Below are 9,388 nucleotides of genomic sequence, written 5' to 3'. Positions count from 1 at the left end.
GAGAGGTCTCTATGAATAGGAATTCCTAAGTATTTGATACCCTGTGAGGGCCAGGCAAAGGGAAAGTTGGACTGGATGGAATCCTATATGGATTTGGGGAGGGAGACATCGAGGGCCTCAGACTTCGCTGCATTGATTTTAAAATTTTACCATGTAACAAAGTGATCTATTTCAGCCATAACAGCATGGATGGATATATGTGATTGAGTGATATATACTAGGACATCATCAGCAAATAGAGAGCACTTGTACTCGGTGCCTCCCACCTCAATCCACCTAATATTGGGGTTATGGCGAATTGATGAGAGCAGGTGCTCCGTCACTAGGATGTATAAGAGAGGGGACAGAGGACATCACTGCCTTGTCCCATTGGTGATTGTGAAAGGTGATGAAAATGTTCTGACGCACCCCCTGGGCCTTGGGACACCCGTAGCCGGACCCTTTTTGGTGGATGCTGGTGGTTGTAGTCTTCGTGGCGGCGACCCAGTTCCGTGGCTCAGGGCGGTCAAACCAGTGGCGGAACTATTTATGTGGTTTTCATGTTTAAATGTCCGACTACGCCACCCGTGGATTGCGGTCAGAGTGAACCGCCGCTACAGGGCAGACCACTGAGGCTGGTGTTGTGGGTGCAGCAGAGCGTAGCATAACTCCCCACGGGAGGAGTATAGCCTCAGGGCAGTGTATGCGGAGGATGGGGGTGATGGTGCAGGGCAGCAGCAGTAACGACACGGAGTCAGTGATGCAGTTCAGGGCCTTTACTCACAGTTCTTATTATCCAGACCACGTCTGCAGGTAACGGCTGCCCACGTCGTACTGTGCTCACCAGGTGAGGGGCTCAGACAACTCCCAGATAACTTTGGAGCACTTCACAGGACCCCCTTTGTGTGTCCTTTGTCTGGCCTTTCTTACCAACACTTCTGTCCAGCTGGCTCGGGCCTCCTCTTGGTAAACTTGGCGCCAGTTTCCCTGACCCTATGTGGTGTCTTCCTAGCGGGTGTAGCGAGGGGCTGCGCCACATAAAATGTCAGAGCCTCCGGTTTCTAGCTGAGGGTCGTTTCCTGCCTCCACTAGTTCGGGGACCGGTCTCCCCCTTTGGCCTGACCCCTCCACGCAGGTGGATTCGGGCGTGCGGTGGCGACTCGCCCGTCCGCACCCCTGGGATCCCTTCATTCCTCGTTCCTGGAGCCTTCTCCGCTCCTCTTCCTTCCTTCTCCCTCTTCCAGGCCTGGGCCTCTGTTACTAGGCCCGCCTCCGGAGCAGAGCTCATGCAGAGCCCCTGCTCCCTGCCACTTCTGCTCAGACTTCTCTGCACTGAACTAAGATGGTGCCCACCTTTTATACTCCCTTCTTAATGCACCCAGGAACTGCTTCCTCCCTGCTCCTGCACTACAGGGTTCCCCTTCCTCAGTGTTCCCTCCCCCCACTCCAGCCAGGGACAGGGACTGTCGTGCCCATCTCAGGGGCATATTGGTCGCCCTGCCCCACGGCAATGTGGTGTAATGCATGCAGGTGTCGGGTCCTGATCCACACTCCATCCTTACCTGAGAGTGAGATATCACACCTCTGGGTGAGGTGCAATACGTCTTTAGCAACCGAGCCCTCAGGGTGCTACAGTTCCATTTATCTTCAGCCTAGGTGACGTATTGCGATACAGGGCCGTGATTTTGGCTATAAAAGGGTCCCCTAGACCCCTACCCCAAGCTTTTTAAGAGAATCATATATGGCGTGCCAGGAGACTCTATGGAATGCTTTCTCAGCATCCAACGAGAGTATCTAATTACAAATTTTTAACTGCATCTAGCCCAGGAAATACTTTGTGCCTAGTAGCAGTGTCTGCTAGTAAGCGGATTATCCCGGCTGTTAAGCAAGCTGCACCACCTGTAGTTTAGACACTTAATTTTTTCAAAGGAAATGCTTCGGGACCATGGGATACTTAGTGAAGAGCATCAGGAGGCACCCCAAGGCATAGGGGCTGGGACTGGCAGTAGGATGCCTTGCGGTGGACAGCCGAGCTCGATCCTTATAAAAGCTTTTTAACTGCAGCAGCTTTAGTGGACGCTACTGGAGCTGGAATTACCGCGGCTGCTGGCATGAGACTTGCCCTCCAATAGATCCTTGTAAATGGATTTAAAGTGTATTCATTCAAATTAGAGAGACAATTTAAATTAAAAAGCTTAGAGCTGCCTCCACCACAGGGGGGCTCGCTCGACCCACCAGCGGACAGGCACCAGTATTGGGAGAGGGGGGCTGGCCGTCAGGGTTCACCGCGGCTCTGGCACAAACCCGGCGACACGGAGGTGGCACGGGCAGGAGCGGACTGGCCGTGTCGGCTTCTCACTTTTTGGATTTTAGAAGGGCATGACATGCCTATATCTGTGTCTCCCCCTCCTTTTACTCCTCCACCTCTTTTATTTTCGCATGACTATATGTACTTGTCACTTTTCCATGTGTTAGTTATGTCTTCTGAGCAGTTTGTCAGCTTTTGGACACCTTTGAAGGTGTTTTCTATGTGTTTCTATGTGTTTTTGTTTGCCTGCCATTGGTTTTAACGGTGTTCGAAGGTGTTCGACGAACAGTTCGACGAACAGTTCGGCGAACACACGGGTGTTCGACGAACCGAACCGAACTCGAACACTACGGGGGTGGCTCAACACTAATCCAGACGAGGAAATGATCTGCACTGATGCCCAGAATCTTTATAAGTCGGATCCAGGACCAGATGAAGAAGATTCTGAGCATAATGTAGACCCTCGTTCCCAAACTGTAACTTCTGTTGGTGGAGACAATGATGAAGACGATGATGAGACTCAAATACCTGATTGGAGCGACAACTTGACTTTTTGGTCAGGGCAGGAAGAGGTTGGCTCTGAGGACGACGGGTGTGATAACACACAGGGTGATGATGACGAGGTTGGAGATCCCACTTACTATCAACCCACAGTCAGCCAGTCGATGAGGTCAGCGGAGGAGGTGGAGGAGGATGTGACTAGCCCGGGGGATGGGGATGACTCGGTACCCGGGCCTTTGCCTGGCCTTGGGGATGTCGCGGTGGTCGGCTCCCTGGCCCGTACCCTGGGGTCACTCTTTAAAAGGGTGGATAATTGTTAAATTTATAAGAGTTCGTGACGCCACCTGTGGTATCTGGTGAGAAGCACCAGCGCTTCAGCAGTCCACTGAGGCCCGTGATAAGGCAGCTCGATGGTATAGCTCCCCAGAGGTGGAGCTAGGTCTCAGGGCAGCGTATGCAGGGGGAATGCAGGACAGGCGAGACCCAGCTGGGTCAGAGCAAGAACGGGAACGGACAAGTTAGTCACTTCAGTACCTTTTACTGGAGGAAATTCAGGCACATCCCGGAGCACTGTAGGGTGAAGGGTGCATATCAGGATCCTCCCCAATGAGCGGGTGTAGGGCCTCCTGTTTCTTGCCTCTGCGTAGTAAGTTTCTGACCTGCCTGGAGCTAGGCCTAACTTTGTCTCTGTCCTGCGCTGGCTGACCTTGTGGCAGGGCCTTCTCTTGGAGTTCACGCTCCCAGTATGCGGGGCCTAAGCGTCTCTCGGCTCTGTTACGTATCAGCACCTTAGCGATCCTGGGACTTGTAGTTCTCCAGGGATTACGGTTATGCCTTACTGGGTCATAGAGATCCCGGTAAGCTCGGATCCGGTGTCCGGTAAATGCCTCGGGGTGAGCTGGTTAAGCTCCTCTGCCCCTTATGTACTAACTCGCCCTCGCCTAAGGCCTACTCGGGCCCTCACTAGGCTATACACACTAACGGCAGCTTGCTGCGCTTCACCGATCTTATGGTGCCGGCACACCTTAAGCTCTATCTGGGCTCCCTGAATCTAGCTAGCAGGAGCCTCATGCTCCTCTGCTGAACTATTAACTGAGTTCTCTAGACTAGACTGAGCTCCACAGCAGACTGACCTCTCTTAGGCTTCTCTACTGCAGGAACTCTTCAGAGGAGCTGAACTGCCTAGCTCCTCCTTCCCTATTTATATCCCTAATGGGCTCCCTCTGCTGGTCTGAGGTGGAAGGTGGAGATATGTGAATGTTTATGGGGGCTTCTTGTGGAGGATTCCATCAATACACTCTTCTAGGATCTGTGATACCAAGCGCAGCAGGGCGTCACAGATGCTATTGACGACGCAGTTAGGTTGCGCCTTCCTGGACAGAGACGGAGTACTGGAAGCACGTCAACAACTGCATCCTCAACCACAACTCTGCCTCTGACCACAAGTCGTAGTGGCTCTTCAGGTCGCATGGGCTCTAAGCCTTGCATAGCCTGGGCATTTATTCAGATCGATAAGGATGACCCAACTCGTGTTATCTGTAATATTTGTCACCAAAAGCTAAATAGAGGCCAAAAAATCCATAGTTTGAGTACTTCATGCATGTACCGTCACATGGATATGAAGCATAAGTTGCAGTGGGAAGCTCACTGTGCTACAATGCGGCCTAGCAGGCTGGGCCAACCACCGTCTGCCCCATCTTGTGCATCCGCGGCCTCTTCATCCTCTGTGACTGGGGGGACAGCAGTCACACATGTTTTTGGACACAGACCTGCCACCTCTTTACCTGCAACAGCCAGTGTGATTGGCAGGTCGTCAGTTCATTGGGAAGTGGAAACACCTGCTGGTGTTGAGCGCTCTCCGACATCGAGAGCACCACCTTTGGATCAAGGCAACCTAACATGTCCGCCTGCATCTTCCTCAAAGACCGGCAGTTTGCCGGGGACACCCTACTCAACCCCGTCTAAGCACAACAGCCAGCCCTCGGTCCCTCAGATGTGGAAAAGTAAAAGACCATTTCCTCCTAGACATGAGAAAGCTAAGAGGTTGTATTTCACCATCTGCAAGCTGTTAGCTACAGAAATGCTGCCTTTCCGCCTGGAGGACTCAGTGGATTTTCGAGACCTTATGTGCATCGCAGTGCCCCAGTACCAGATGCCCAGTCGGCACTACTTCTCAAAGAAAGGTGTGCCTGCGCTCCACCAGCATGTCGCACACAACATCACCGCTTCTTTGAGAAACTCTGTGTGTGACAGGGTGCATTTCACCACAGACACTTGGACGAGTAGGCATGGACAGGGGCTTTACATGTCACTGACTGGGCACTGGGTAACTATGGTGGCAGCAGGACAGGGGCTGCTGTCCAAGTCTTACCGTCCCCACGAGTTGTGCGTCAATCCTCTTTATCTCGAAGTTCCTCCACTGCTTCTGCCTCCTCAACTTCCTCTCGGTCCTCCACCTGCACCCAAAGCCTGTCTGGTAATGCCACCCGCTTTCTAACTGCGCAGAAGGAATCCTGCACACCTCCTTACTATGCTGGCAGCAGGGCTCAACGGCATCAGTGTTTACTTTGAAATGTCTGGGAAATGTGAGTCACACAGCTGAGGAGTTGTGGTCAGCTCTGGAGACCCAGTTTCATGAATGGTTGTCTCCACTGGACCTGCAACCAGGGAAGGCCGTGTGCGACAATGCTGCAAACCTGGGTGCGGCCCTTCGCCGGGGCAATGTCACACACGTGCCTTGTATGGCTCACGTGTTGATCCTGGTTGTCCATAAATTTTTAGCCCACTATCCCGGACTAGATGGCCTTCTGCAGAGGGCTCAGTCGCTGTGTGCTCACTTACGCCGTTCGCATCCCGCAGCTCAACGACTTACATCTCTACAGAAGTCGTTGGGCCTGCCAGTTCACCGGCTGAAATGCGATGTGCCGACACGGTGGAATTCAACTCTGCACATGTTGCAGCGACTGTGGCAGCACCGACAAGCCCTGGTGCAATACGTTCTGACGTATAGCCTGGGCCAACGAGATCCAGAGGTGGGGCAAATCACGCTGCAGGAGTGGTCTCAGATCAGGGACCTATGAAGTTGACGCGCCCCCTGGGCCATGGCGTACCCTGAGCCGGGCCGGTAGACGCTGGAGGTTGTTGTCACTGTGGCGGTGACCCGGTCCGTGACCCAGGGCGGTCAATCCAAGGGTAATTTGTATATATGGATTTTATAATGTCCGACTACGCCACCTGTGGAGTGCGGCCAAAGGGGCCGCCGCTGCGGAACAGTTCTCTGAAGCTGGTGGTTTTGCAGCAATGGTATTATTACTCCCCACAGGAAGAGTGTAGCTTCAGGGCAGTGTGGGTGGATGATGGTGGTTGTAGTGCAGGGAGTCAGTAATGAACACAGAGTCCGTGTGATGCATTCCTAAGATCTTTACTCACAGTTGTTGCAGTCCAGATTACAGGTACCAGAGCAATCTCACCCGTCGTGCTGTGCGTACTCAGTGAGGGGCTCAGTCCACCGCCAGATAGCTCCGGAGTACTTAGCAGGACCCCCTTCTGTGTGTCCTTTCTCTGGCCTTCTCGATGCACCTCACACCCAGTGACACTTCTATCCGGTATCCGCGGGCCTTGGCGGGCGACTTGTGTTCCGTCCCCTGGGTCCTATGTGGCTACCTTCTTAGTGAGACTGGTGTGGACTTTGGCCTGCAGTACATAAAATGCTGCAGCCTCCGATTTCTAGTTGAGCCTTGCTGTTTCTCCGCTAGGTGAGGGACCGGTTCCCCTTATCTGGCCTGACCCCTCTACCTCCTGGTAGCAGCGGGAGTACGGGTGGCCTTCTGCACGGCCCGTAGCCCTAGGGTCCCTTCGGTTCCTGGAGCCTTCCTGCTCCCACTCCTCTCTTCTCTACTTCAGTCCTGGACCTCCCAGGCTAGGCCCACCTCCGGAGCAGAGCTCATGCCGAGCCTCTGCTCCTGTCACTTTTCCTCCTCTGACTAGCTTGCTCTTTCTAAGATGGCTTCCTATTTTTACTCTCCCTGTCATGTGCTCCCCTAAGCTGCTCCCCTAAGCACCCACTACATAGGACCCTCCCACCAGCTAGGGACATGGGACTGTGCTCTCCCGTAGGAGCAATCTCGCCCTACCCCCACTGCGGGTATGTGTTGGATGCAGGTGTTAGGGTCCCGAGCCATACGCCTTCCTTACCTGAGGGTGAGATACTGTGGGGGTCGTGATGACATTCCACTCGTCCTCCAGTCACTCCAAATTCAAACTATGAGCATGGGTCAACCATTCAAAGAATGAGTCAGACAACAAGCTGGTTCAAACTCAGAGCATGCTCAAAAGACTACTACAGACAACGTCCTCAGCAATGTTCTGAATTTATTTTTTACATGCACAAATGTAAATACACTACATAATGGGAGGGGAAAGAGGTTGTCCGGAGCGGGGTAAGCCATGAAAGTCCAATGTCTGGCCACTCCTGATTTGTCCACATCTCCTTATCTCAGTCTCTGGGCAGATATTGCAGCCGTCAGCTTATAATCTTGTTTCGTTTCTCTGAAATAAGTCTTGGCAACACTGGAACTGTCTTAGTTTAAGTTTCGATTTGAGTATTACGTAGCAAGGAAAGCTTATTGTTATATGACACAAAATGGTGGTTAGTACATTAGCAAAAAAGCGTATAAAAATTACAAAAAATATAAAAGTTACAAATATATATATTCTCTTTTACCCCGACATTCCCCCCTAAACACTAAGCTTTCCTTTGCTTCGGGGCCTTTGAGACTGTCCATGTGTGGGGAGAGGGGAGGTGGATTTCTTCACCCAATCATCTTAGAAGCTGCCCCCTTATGGGACGCCCCCAGACAATCGAGCCCTATCCTGAATGACACATGGAGTTCTCCCAACTGATCCTAAACTGAATCTTTCAATTGGACTTTATCATGGGGGGGGTCTGGTCAGGCTTGTTCAAAGGAGTATATTTCTCTATATAAGGGGACTATGCAGCACAGGACCACCAGGCCCAATACTAGTAGGCCTCCCATTACTAGACAAACTTGTTGGAGGAATCCCTTGAGCCCTCCCAACCAACCTGAGAAGAAGGAGGTATCTACCCCTGTGTGGTAGCTGTCCACCCTGGGACAGACAGTAAGCATATGGAAAGGATATAGAAGAAGGTAGTCATCTTTTATAGACTCGTTCTGTCTCTCGTGCAGTGGGAGGCGTGAATCCAGGTGCTCTTGCCCTCAAGCTTCAGAGCCGTCGGGGTGGTGAGAAGCACAGGGTACGGTCCCTCGAACCGCGGCTGGAGGCAGTCTTTCCGGACAAACTTCTTCACATACACTAGATCGCCTGGGATGAAATCATGTACTGCATCACCTGTAGATTCTGGGAGAGAAGCAGATACTGGAGAGCGGGTGTTAGTCAATTCTCTAGACAAGGCAATCACAAATTTTACCACTCTATCATGTGTTTCAGACAACTCTTGGGGCCTAATCTCTCCTATCTTGGGTGGGGTCCCAAACAAAATTTTATAGGGAGTCAGCCCATGTTTGGCCTGAGGAGTGTGTGTGATATGATACAATACTATAGGGAGTAGGTCGGGCCAGGGGAGGGGATGATCTTAGGTCATTTTCAAGAGCTGGGTCTTGAGTGTGGAATTCATTCTCTCCACTTTGCCTGAACTGGCAGGATGGTATGGAGTGTGGAGGCCCAAATCTGTTCCCAACATGTTCCAGAGTTCTTCGTAGATATTTGCTGTGAAAGCTGGTCCTTGATCCGATTCTATGACTTGGGGAAACTCCAAATCTGCAGGCAATTTCGGTGATCAGTTTCTTGGCTGTGACTTTAGCAGTCATGTTGACAACCGGGTAGGCCTCGGGCCAGGCTGAGAACATATCCACGGCTACCAAAACGTACTCCTATTTTCCTGCTTTAGGCATTTGGATATGGTCGACTTGTATTCTCTGCCAAGGGTAGTCTGGTTTAGCCAGATGTTGAAGAGGGACCCGTGCCATACACGTTGGGTTGCAGGTAGCGCAGACAGAGCAGGATTTTGAGTACGCAGTCACAGTGGAAGAGATTCCGGGTGCAAAGTACAGTTTCTTGATACATGCCAAAGCTTGATTCTTTCCTCTGTGTGTAGGCCCGTGAGCCCATGCTGCCACAGCTGAGTACATGCGTCTAGGCAAGCAAGGCTTCCCATCCACTTGGTAAAGAGTCGAGTTGACCTTTGAATCTTTGCAACCTGCCAGCACAGCTCCTGCCGCTTTCCATTGCTTGACTTCTTCAGTGGGGGGGTCTTCCTTTGTTCCTCACACAGTTTTTCTTTAGGCATCCTGACCCCCCTGGATTCCACTCGTGTCTCCGCTGGACTTGTATGGTCTTCCGCCGGCTGTTCCTTGGCTCTTGCTCTAGTGAGCGCCACAGCTACGGTTTGCAGAGTCTCTCCCATCTCTTCTTCCTTTTCCTGCCACTTTGATGACACATTCTCCACTGCTGCAGTCTTGGCTGCTTGGTCAGCTAGGTGGTTGCCCCTGGCTTCTCTGGATTCTAGTCTTCCATGAGCCTTGACCTTGATAACAGCAACCTGAATGGGTAGTTCCAGGG

Source organism: Phyllobates terribilis, unplaced genomic scaffold (genome assembly GCF_046119375.1).
Source record: "Phyllobates terribilis strain yellow unplaced genomic scaffold, ASM4611937v1 Scaffold_3__8_contigs__length_932513732, whole genome shotgun sequence".
In the NCBI taxonomy this organism is placed as follows: domain Eukaryota; kingdom Metazoa; phylum Chordata; class Amphibia; order Anura; family Dendrobatidae; genus Phyllobates; species Phyllobates terribilis.
The sequence above is the reverse complement of the archived record's forward strand: the minus strand, read 5'-3'. Positions refer to the sequence as shown.